This window comes from Hordeum vulgare, chromosome 7H (assembly GCF_904849725.1).
Source record: "Hordeum vulgare subsp. vulgare chromosome 7H, MorexV3_pseudomolecules_assembly, whole genome shotgun sequence".
Lineage (NCBI taxonomy): Eukaryota > Viridiplantae > Streptophyta > Magnoliopsida > Poales > Poaceae > Hordeum > Hordeum vulgare.
This window is the reverse complement of record NC_058524.1, coordinates 603,274,213-603,286,329: the sequence shown is the minus strand read 5'-3', so window position 1 is coordinate 603,286,329 and position 12,117 is coordinate 603,274,213.

Sequence of the window (12,117 nt, the reverse complement as noted above, 5' to 3'; positions counted from 1 at the left end):
TTGTTTCTGTTAAGATAGGAGATCATTGTTATCATGGTTTATGTGATGTGGGTGCTAGTGTTAGTGCAATACCTCAATCCTTATATGATGAAATCAAAGATGAGATTGCACCTGTTGAGATAGAGCCTATTGATGTCACTATTCAGCTTGCCAATAGAGATACTATCTGCCTTGTGAGAATTGTTAGGGATGTTGAAGTCTTGTGTGGTAAAAGGAAGTATCCTGTTGATTTCCTCATTCTTGGTACCGCACAAGATAGCTTTTGTCCCATCATATTTGGTAGACCTTTTCTCAATACCGTCAATGCTCATATTGATTGTGAGAAGCAAACTGTCACTGTTGGCTTTGAAGGTGTGTCACACGAGTTCAATTTCTCCAAGTTTGGTAGACAACCTCATGAAAAGGAGTTGCCTAGTAAGGATGAAACTATTGCCTTAGCTTCTATTGTCGTACCTCCTACTGATCCCTTAGAGCAATATTTGCTTGAGCATAAAAATGATATGCATATGGATGAAAGGGATGAGATAGATAGAGTTGTCTTAGAACAATATCCTATCCTTAAGAATAACTTGCCTGTTGAACTGCTTGGGGATCCACCCCCACCAAAGGGTGATCCTGTGTTCGAGCTTAAACAGTTGCCTGATACTCTTAAGTATGCTTATCTTGATGAAGAAGAAATATATCATGTTATTATTAGTGCTAGCCTCTCAGAGCATGAAGAAAAGAAGTTACTAACAACTCTGAGGAAGCACCGTGCTGCTATTGGATATACTCTTGATGATCTTAAGGGCATTAGTCCTACTCTATGCCAGCACAAGATTGAAACTGATCCTGATTTCAAACCAGTTGTTGATCATCAAAGGAGATTAAATACTAAGATGAAAGAAGTAGTAAGAAAATAAACACTAAAGCTCCTGGAAGCAGGTATCATCTATCCTATTGCTCATAGTGATTGGGTGAGTCCGGTGCATTGCTTCCCTAAGAAGGGAGGCATTACCGTTGTCCCTAATGATAAGGATGAATTGATCCCACAGAGGATTATTACTGGCTATAGGATGGTGATCGATTTTAAGAAATTGAATAAAGCCACTAGGAAAGATCATCACCCTTTGCCTTTTATTGACCAAATGCTAGAAAGACAGTCTAAACGCACACACTTCTGCTTTCTAGATGGTTATTTTGGTTTCTCCCAAATACCAGTTGCACAATCTGATCAGGAGAAAACCACTTTCACCTGCCCTTTCGGTACCTTTGCTTATAGACGTATGCCTTTTGGCTTATGTAATGCACCTGCCACCTTTGAAAGATGTATGATGGCTATATTCTCTGACTTTTGTGAAAAGATTGTTGAGGTTTTCATGGATGACTTCTCCGTTTACGGGTCTTCCTTTGATGATTGCCTCAGCAACCTTGATCGAGTCTTGTAGAGATGTAAAGACACCAACCTTGTCTTGAATTGGGAGAAGTGCCACTTTATTGTTAATGAAGGCATCGTCTTAGGATATAAAATTTCTGAAAGAGGTATTGAAGTCGATAAGGCTAAGGTTGATGTGATTGAGAAAATGTCATACCCCACAGATATCAAAGGTATAAGAAGTTTCTTTGGTCATGCTGGTTTTTATAGAAGGTTCATTAAGGACTTCTCTAAGATTTCTAGGCCTCTTACCAATCTCCTGCAAAAGGATATTCCTTTTGTCTTTGAAGATGATTGTGAGGAAGCCTTCGAAATACTTAAGAGGGCTTTGATAACTGCACCTATTGTTCAACCACCTGATTGGAACTTACCTTTTGAAATCATGTGTGATGCTAGCGATTATGCTGTTGGTGCTGTCCTAGGGCAAAGAGTTGATAAGAAGTTGAATGTTATTCACTATGCTAGTAAAACTCTAGACAGTTCCCAAAGAAACTATGCCACTACGGAAAAGGAATTTTTAGCAGTCGTGTTTGCATGTGAAAAGTTTAGGTCTTACATAGTTGATTCCAAAGTCACTATTCACACTGATCACGCTGCCATTAAGTACCTCATGGAGAAGAAGGGCACTAAACCAAGACTTATCAGATGGGTTCTCTTGCTACAGGAATTTGATTTGCACGTTGTCGACAGAAAGGGTCCTGATAACCCAGTAGCAGATAACTTGTCTAGGTTGGAGAATGTTCTTGATGACCCACAACCTATTGATGATAGCTTTCCGGTGAGCAATTGAATGTCATCAATACTTCACGTAGTGCACCGTGGTATGCTGATTATGCAAACTATATCGTTGCCAAATATATACCACCTAGTTTCACATACCAGCAAAAGAAGAAATTCTTCTTTGACTTGAGACATTACTTCTGGGATGATCCTCACCTTTATAAGGAAGGAGTATATGGTGTTATTAGACGTTGTGTACCTGAACATGAACAGGGACATATCCTACAGAAGTGTCACTCCGAGGCCTACGGAGGACACCATGCGGGAGATTGAACTGCACACAAGGTATTGCAATCAGGTTTCTATTGGCCCACTCTCTTCAAGGATGCACGTAAGTTTGTCTTGTCCTGTGCCGAATGTCAAAGAGTAGGTAATATCGGTAAACGTCACGAAATGCCTATGAACTATTCACTTGTCATTGAACCATTTGATGTTTGGGGCTTTGATTATATGGGACCTTTTCCAAAATCCAACGGGTATACTCACATCTGAGTTGTTGTTGATTACGTCACTAAGTGGGTAGAAGCTATCCCCACTAGTAGTGCTGATCACATCACATCTATCAGGATGCTTAAAGAAGTTATCTTCCCTAGATTTGGAATCCCTAGATATCTAATGACCGACGGTGGTTCACATTTCATTCATGGTGCTTTCCGTAAAACGCTTGCTAAGTACGATGTCAACCATAGAATTGCGTCTCCCTATCACCCTCACTTCAGTGGTCAAGTAGAGCTAAGTAATAGAGAGATTAAACTGATTCTGCAAAAGACTGTCAACAGGTCTAGAAAGAATTGTTCTAAGAAGCTCGATGATGCACTGTGGGCTTACAAAACTTCCTATAAGAATCCCATGGGCATGTCTCCGTACAAAATGGTGTACGGTAAAGCATGTCATTTACCTCTTGAGCTAGAGCATAAAGCTTATTGGGCAATCGAAGAGCTCAACTTTGATTTCAAACTTGCTTGTGAGAAGAGGATGTTTGACATTAGCTCGCTTGATGAATGGATAACTCAGGCATTTGAGAATGCCAAGTTGTTCAAAGAGAAGGTTAAGAGGTGGCATGATAAGAGGATACAAAAGCGTGAGTTCAATGTCGGTGATTATGTCTTGTTATATAACTCTCGTTTAAGATTCTTTCCAGGCAAGCTTCTCTCTAAATGGGAAGGTCCCTATATTGTTGAGGAAGTATATCATTCCGGTGCTATCAAGATAACCAACACGGAAGGTAATTATCCGAGAGTTGTAAATGGGCAGAGAATCAAGCATTATATCTCACGTACTCACATAAATGTTGAAAGCAATATCATCAATACCATAACTCCGGAGGAATACCTAAGGAATGTTTATCAGCCTGTTTCAGACTCCGAAAACAAAGACGTATGTGATTTGGTAAGAAAACAGATTCCAAAACTTCTCCAATAGGAATTTTTCTCCGTTTTGGAATATTTGAAAAAATACAAAAATTGGAAGTAGTCCGGAAAGTGTGCGAGGAGGCGACAAGCCTGCCAGGCGCGGGCCCACCCCCTGGCCGCACCTGGGGGGCTTGTGGCCACCTCGTGCGCCTCCCGGGCTCCGTTTTCGTGCGGAGTACTCCTTCTCGTGTGGAAAAAAATCAATATATATTCTCGTGAAAGGTGTGACCCTCGTATCACGCAGATTTCCTCTATTTTCGTTTCGTGCGTGTTTCCTACCGCAGATCTAGGTCAAGATGTCTTCTCAGGATTCAGAGGGGGAGAGCTATGTGGCTGACTACCTCGCTAACCCCAAGGTCTATGGGGACTTGGATCCTTATGGCTGGACCACTGATGAGGAAGAAGATTATGATCCCCAGGGGAAGGAACAAACAAGTTCCGATGAAGAGGAGGCTCCTCTACCTCAACGTGGACACACGCATGTGGAGTTCAAGAAGTCGAGCCTCCCTGCCTCAAGGAAGAAGCCTAAGACTTTGTTTATCCCTTCTCGTTTCTTGCAGGAGAGTAATAAGGAATTATGCGAGAGGATGTTGAAGCTTGAAGAGGAAAATGATGATCTGAGAGAGCACTATTTTTTATACTTAGGTGGAAATTAAACAAGCTTAAGACCTCTGCAACAACTCCACCACCATCACCTCCAAAGGAAGACAACTGAGCATGGGTATGGGCAATCCCCTTGGCCCGTGCCAAGCTTGGGGGAGTTTCCCCGGTATCGTATCACCATCACATCTTTTGCCTTTACCTTTGTTTTAGTTTGTTCCTTTTCAGTTTTCTTTATCTCTAGTAGATGAAAAGTCTTAGTGTTTTAGTCTTGAGTTTTGCTTTGTGTCACCTCTGATGTATTCGAGCTCGTGAGCCATATAATAAAGAGTGTCTTAGTTGAAGGGCTTTGCCTCTTTCCATGATCAAAAGAGTGAGAAAAGAACAAAAGCATGAAAGATCATGTAATGATCTTATGGGAACTGATGGCTTCACATATAAAAGGGATTATGATTGAAACTTGTTGAGGGTAGACAAACGTAGACCTTGGTCATTGTTGCAATTAATAGGAAGTGATAAAGAAGGAGAGGTTCATATATAAATACATCATCTTTGACACCATCTATGATTGTGAACACTCACTAAACTATTACATGCTTAGAAGTAGATGTTGGACAAGGAAGACAACATAATGAATTGTTTGCTTGGTTCTGAACAATGTTGTATGACTAGAGATCCCTTAGGATGTGACGATTGCTTCCACCTCATATTATCCAAAACTCCTGCACCAAGTAGAGATACTACTTGTGCATCCACAAACCTTCAACCCAGTTTTTCCATAAGAGTCCACCATAACTACCTATGGATTGAATAAGATCCCTCAAGTAAGTTGTCATCGGTGCAAGCAATAAAAGTTGCTCTCTAATATGTATGATCTATTAGTGTGTGGAAAATAAGCTTTATGCGAACCTGTGATGAGGAAGACATAAAAGGGACAGACTGCATAATAAAGTTCTTTATCACTGGAGGCAATATAAAGTGACGTTCCTCCGCACTAAGAGGACACGCATCCAAACCTCAAAAGCGCATGACAACCTCTGCTTCCCTCTACGAAGGGCCTATCTTGTACCTTTACTTTTTGCCCTTGAAAGAGTCATGGTGATCTTCACCAATTCCCTATTTCGCCTTTATCTTGGCTAATGTCATATGCTAGGGAAAGATCTATATTCATATGTCAACTTGGAGGTAAGTATTAATGAATTATTATTGTTGACATTACCCTTGAGGTGAGCAATTGGGAGGCAAAACTATAAGCCCCTATCTTTCTCTGTGTCCGGCTGAAACTTTGATCTTATGGGTACAACGTGAGTTGTAGCAGTTGTAGAGAATGAAAAGATGATTGAGTATGTGGATTTGCTTTACAAGCTCTTATTTGACTCTTTCTGATGTTGTGATAAATTGCAATTGCTTCCATGACTAAAGGCTATCGGTTGTTACTTCTTGGTAAGGTTCTTGATCCATGCTTTACTTTGTGAAGGAATTTTCACTTTAGCACGAGAGATTATATGTTGGTATTGTCGTTCTGATCATGATCATGATGCATGCATGTTCGTATTCTGTTTTGTCGACACCCCTCTTCCTAAATATGTGGACACATTTATTGAGCTTGGCTTTCGCTTGAGAACAAGCGAGGTCTAAGCTTGGGGGAGTTGATACGTTCATTTTGCATCATGCTTTCATGTTGATATTTATCGCTTTTTGGACTTTTATTTCACTTCACGGTACAATACTTATGCCTTTTCTCTCTTATTTTGCAAGGTTTACATGAAGAGGGAGAATGTCGACAGCTAGAATTCTGGACTGAAAGTGGAGCAAGTTTGAGATACTATTCTACGCAACTCCAAAGGCCGTAAAAATTAACGAGGATTTTTTCCGGATTCATAAAAAATACTGGGCCGAAGAAGCGCCAGAGGGGCGCCAGCAGGTGGCCACAAGCCTGCTAGGCACGACCACCCCCCTGGCCGCGTCTAGGGGGCTTGTGGGCAGCCTCCTGGCCCACTGCCCCCCCTCTTTTGCTATATGAAGGGTTTCATCCGGAAAAAAAAATCAGAGAGGAGCTTTTTTGTGGATTCGCCACCGCGACGAGGCGGAACTAGAGCGGAACCAATCTAGAGCTCCGGCAGGACGATCCTGCCGGGGAAACTTCCCTCCCGGAGGGGGAAATCGTCGCCATCGTCATCACCAACACTCCTCTCATCAGAGGGGACTCGTCACCATCAACATCTTCATCAGCACCATCTCATCTCCAAACCCTAGTTCATCACTTGTAACCAATCTCCGTCTCGCGACTCCGATTGGTACTTGTAAGGTTGCTAGTAGTTTTGATTACTCTTTGTAGTTGATGCTAGTTGAATTATTTGGTGGAAGAGTTTATGTTCAGATCCTTGATGCTACTCATTACCTCTCTGGTCATGAATATGATTATACTTTGTGAGTAGTTACTTTTGTTCCTGAGGACATGGGATAAGTCATGCTAATAGTAGTCATGTGAATTTGGTCTTCGTTCGATATTTTGATGTGTTGTATGTTGTTTTTCCTCTAGTGGTGTTATGTGAACGTCGACTACATAACACTTCACCATTATTTGGGCCTAGAGGAAGGCATTGAGAAGTAGTAAGTAGATGATGTGTTGCTAGAGTGACAGAAGCTTAAACCCTAGTTTATGCATTACTTCGTAAGGGGCTGATTTGGATCCACTAGTTTAATGCTATGGTTAGACTTTGTCTTAATTCTTCTTTCGTAGTTGTGGATGCTTGCGAGAGGGGTTAATCATAAGTGGGATGCTTGTCCAAGTAAGGGCAGTACCCAAGTGCCGGTCCACCCACATATCAAACTATCAAAGTAACGAACGCGAATCATATGAACATGATGAAACTAGCATGACAGAAATTCACGTGTGTCCTTGGGAGCGTTTTTCGTCCTATAAGACTTTCTCCAGGCTTGTCCCTTGCTACAAAAGGGATTGGGCCACTTTGCTGCACCGTTGCTACTTTTGTTACTTGTTGCTTGCTACGAATCATCTCACCACACAATCACTTGTTACCGATAATTTCAGTGCTTGCAGATATTTCCTTGCTGAAAACACTTGTCAGATCCTTCTGCTCCTCGTTGGGTTCGAAACTCTTACTTATCGAAAGGACTAAGATTGATCCCCTATACTTGTGGGTCATCACAAATCTCCACTAGCTCAACTCTGCAAACATTGTACTTCTACCAAAGAAGGAGGGTGCTGAGGGGATTTCCGATTTCTGGCCTATTAGCCTCATCCACGCCATCACGAAGATTGTTGAAAAATTCTAGCAATCCGGGTCGCCCCTAATATGAACAAGTGTGTCTCAAATGCGCAAAGTGCCTTCATCAAGACGACGAGTATTCATGACAATTTCATGTATGTAAGGAATCTTGTGCGTCGTTGTCACAAGAGAAAAACGCCCTCCCTCCTCTTCAAGCTTAATATAAGGAAGGCCTTTGATTCTGTGAGATGGGAGTACATCATTGACATCCTCCAGCAAAGGGGATTCCCGGGCACCTTTCGAAATTGGATCACCGCCCTACATTGCACCTCCTCATCGCGGGTTCTACTCAATGGCATCCCTGGTAGCCCCATTGCCCACGGACAGGTCCTTCGGCAAGGGGGCCCTCTCTCCTCCCTCCCATTGGCCATTTCCATTGACCACCTTCAGAAGATTCTTGAACTGGCAACTAGAAAGGGGTGCTACACAAAATCCATGGTCGCGGACCCATTATGATAACATCCCTCTACACCAACGATGTTGTCGTGTTCATTGCGCCCATCATGAAAGATATTGACAACCTCTCCACTTTTCTCAGTGCATTTGGTGACGTAACAGGCCTATGCACTAACTTCGGAAGAGCTCCGTGGTCCCGGTTCGATGTGGGAAACTTCACCTTGACACAATTCTCCGGAGATTCCCTGCTGCTCGTGCTTCCTTCCCAATAAAATATTTGGGACCACCTCTTTCGGTGTGGCAACTCAAAGCCCGAAACTTGTAGTTCCTTGTGGACAAGGCGGCTGCCAAGCTTGTTCCTTGGGAGGGACAGAGTATCACCTCCATCGGGTAGGGCCGCCCTCGTCAAATTTGTGCTTGCCTCGCAGGCCATATACTTCATCACCCCACTGATTGTCCCACTGTGCGTCCTCCACAACATCAACAAGCTGGAGAGAGCCTTCCTTTGGGCAGGAACGGATAAGACTACCGGCGCAAAGTGCAAAGTTAATTGGAAGTGTGTATGTCGACCTGTAGAACACGGAGGTCTTGGGGTACTAAACACGGAGAAATTTGCCAGGGCACTTTGTTTGTGTCGGCTTTGGTCCGAACGGAAGGAGCCCACCAAGTTGTGGGTTGGGTCCAGCAACCCGTGCGACGAGATGGACAAAAATCTTTTCTATGCTTCCATGACTATCATCGTTGGCAACGGTGCACTCACACCATTTTGGGACTCCCCTTGTGTGCGGGGCCGCAAACCAAGAGACATCGCTCGACTTACCTATGATGCCTCCTCGGGGAAAAGTTGAATGCTTCGCGAAGCTCTCAAGGATGACGCTTGGGTTGGCAAGATCAAGGTCACTTCCAGCTTCACCTTTGAACACCTCCGTCAACTCATCGAGCTTTGGTCCACCATCCATGACTTCCCTCTTGAGGTGAATGGTGAAGATGACATCGTGTGGAAGCACACACAGAGCGGTATATACACTGCCAAGTCCGCCTATCTTGCCCAATTCTTCAGCACCTTCCGCTCTCCCATGGAGCTTGCCGTGTGAAGGGCTTGGGCTCCGTCTAAGGTCAATTTTTTTGCTTGGCTGGCTATGCAAAACAGAGTTTGGAGTGCTCACTGTTTGGCCAAGCGGGGATGGCCTAATTGTGGGCTATGCCCACTCTGTAAGCATGCGCAAGAATCCATCAACTACCTCCTCTTCCAATGCCGGTACACTACTAGAATTTGGGGAATGATCAAAGATTGGCTCCAACTCGAAAACATCAACACTTCTACTTGACACTTGTTACGTTCGATCGAGGAGTGGTTAATAGGGCTTTCAACCTCTACCGTTTCAAATAGGAAGGCCATGACGACGCTCTCCATGCTCATCTCTTGGACAATCTGGAATGAAAAGAACGCTCACATCTTCCATCTCAAGAGTGCCCTACCGGCGGTTCTACTTGCTAACATCAAGATTGTGGCCCAAACCTGGGTCACCGCGGGTGCAAAGAAATTGGGATCCATCATGCCATGAGAGTAGACCTTTTGTATTGGTGTTGTAACACGATGAGTGTTGTAACACAAACTTTATACTCCATTCCCTCTTAAATAATGAGTGAGGCAAATATTTTGCCTCCTTTCTTCAAAATAAATAAATAGAGTATATTAATCAACCACCTACTTACCCACAAAAGTACACACACTATAAATCTGTGTAAACTGGGCACCAGCAGGTCTCTGCAGGGTGGTCCACAGTACATGGCGATCAATTACAGTGAAGAAAGAAATGCAGATTAGTTGGCAATCTTGTCCACTATAGCCAGCAATTGTTTGCCCTGTGGATACTGATTTGGTCCCTCTGAGACAGAGATGATGAGAGGAAACTTATGGGCACCTGACCCACAGAAGTATCTCATCTCACGCCATTTATGTCAGATGCATGTGCAGATTATTCATTCAGGGAGGCCATCTTATCTCGCTCTCCATGCAAAAAGGGCCAAGGGAAACGTCAAAATTTCGGAGGAAGAGGTACTTTGAATTTCGAATGTACTCCTAGGTAGGTACTGCACTACATTCATCCATTACTTTATTGATTTTTGTTTTCCACCATCATTTTCGGTAGACTGACAGCGGCTACGTACTACTACCTCCGTTCTTAAATATAAGACCTTTTAGAGATTACACTATGGACTATAGACGGATGTATATAGACATATTTTAGAGTATAGATTCACTCATTTTGTTACGTATGTAGTCTATAGTGTAATCTCTAGAAGGTCTTATATTTAGGAACGGAGGGAGTACGTACCAATGGTCCATTATGTAATTATTAAGGAGTGGAGCTAATTTGTGTTTTTCGTTATGTCGGCATTAACCTCACTTTCGTAACAATGGCCATGCAATCATGTGCCCAAGCAGGTCTCTGCAGAGGCAGAGAGGGATCTAGCTGCTTTTGACACTGACTGTGCCTCTCTGTGTTTGTGAAAAAAGCCTCATTTTGACTGCAAGGCAGAACAGATCTTAACGTAACAAGTGATGGCAAAAGTGACACTGAAACCCAGAAGCTCCAGGTTCCTTTCTCTCTTTCTGCCTCTGTGATCTTTCCTGGTCTGCACATCTGACTAGAGATATACCATCAACCAACATATATACTCCTATATGGAGTACTCCCTCCGTTTCTAAATATAAGTCTTTTAAGCTATTTCATTAGGAGTCTACATACGAAGCAAAATGAATGAATCTACACTCCAAAATATGTCTATATACATCCGTATCTAGTCTACTAGTGGAATCTCTACAAAGACTTATATTTAGGAACGGAGGAAGTATATCGCAGTACGTAGATCGATATATTTAGCAAAATTCCACACATACACTCCTCTACGGCCGGGCATGCAGCAGGCGCGTGGTTAGCGTGCAGGTGCGTGGTGTGTCCCCCTCTATTTCTGTCACCGAACATAGCAGCGTGGTGTCCATTAAAAATCCTGCAGGCCAGCTTGAATGCCGTCGTCCGACGAGGGTACGTGACCAGCTGCATGCATGCACATGCTATAGGCTTCCCTTCCGTCGATCGCGCCGGGGAGCGCGAGGGGAGGCCGTGATGTGGTAGCCGCCGGAGTGCCGGCGCATGCATGCACGTGCCCTACGTCCCTGCGCGTTTCTGATACGCCATAATACGTAGTAGTACGTTTATTTACAAGTTTCAGTACCTTGTCGTCTTGGTCTCTTGGATACCTTTCTCTTGATTTTAAAGAATTTGTCTTAGGGTGGATATTCTTTCAACGGAAGGATGCATTATTATTGATAGTGCTAGAGTTGTTTGAATATTGTATACTAGTTATGTTATAGTTGGATTTGTAGTTGTGTTATGTTCACACCATTAGTAGAAAATAGGTCTTTCGGTCAAAGCCGAAAACCAAATTAGTCCTGGTTCAAACTAAAATCGGGACCAATGCCAGACATTGGTCCCGGTTCGGTTCACCTCATTAGTCCCGGTTCGTGGCAAAAATCGGGACTAAAGATCCAGCGACTGCCACGTGGCGTGCCGCGGAGCATTAGTCCCGGTTTGTGGCAAGAACCAGGACTAAAGGGTAGGCTATTAGCCCCGATTTTTGACAAAAACCGGGACTAAAGTATTGCCTATATAAACCCTCGCCCCTGCCCACCATCTCCTCTGTTTTTTGGCTGTTGAGTGTGCCCATGCCATGCTCTTGCCACTCTAGTTCATGCACATGAGGTGTTCGATGAAATGCCCGAGCCACACTACTTAAGCTTTCTCCTCTCCAAACTCGACCTCCAAGCTTCATTTTCCTCAATATTTGTCTAGGTTTGGCAGTGCACCAACTGCACAAGTGTTTTAAAAGATTAGCTACTGCAGTGTGCTCGAGCGGAGTTGCGGTCGAGCAGAGGAATGATGAAACAGCCGCTATCGATCCGGAGTTTGTTGCAATATACGGAGAAGCGGCCAAGGCTCAAGGCATGTCTATTTCAGAGTACTTAGACCATTTGCAGGAATTCGCTGACGTAATATACGTGTACCGGTACGGGTCTCCTCTCTTCAAACCTGAGTTAGTCAACGAGCTACCAACCAAAATGCGAAGATTGCATGACTGGTACATGCAAGTATGTACTAAACAGCAAAATTGGATCTATGTTGCATATGAAGACGAGCATTTCGGGACTGGACGAGGC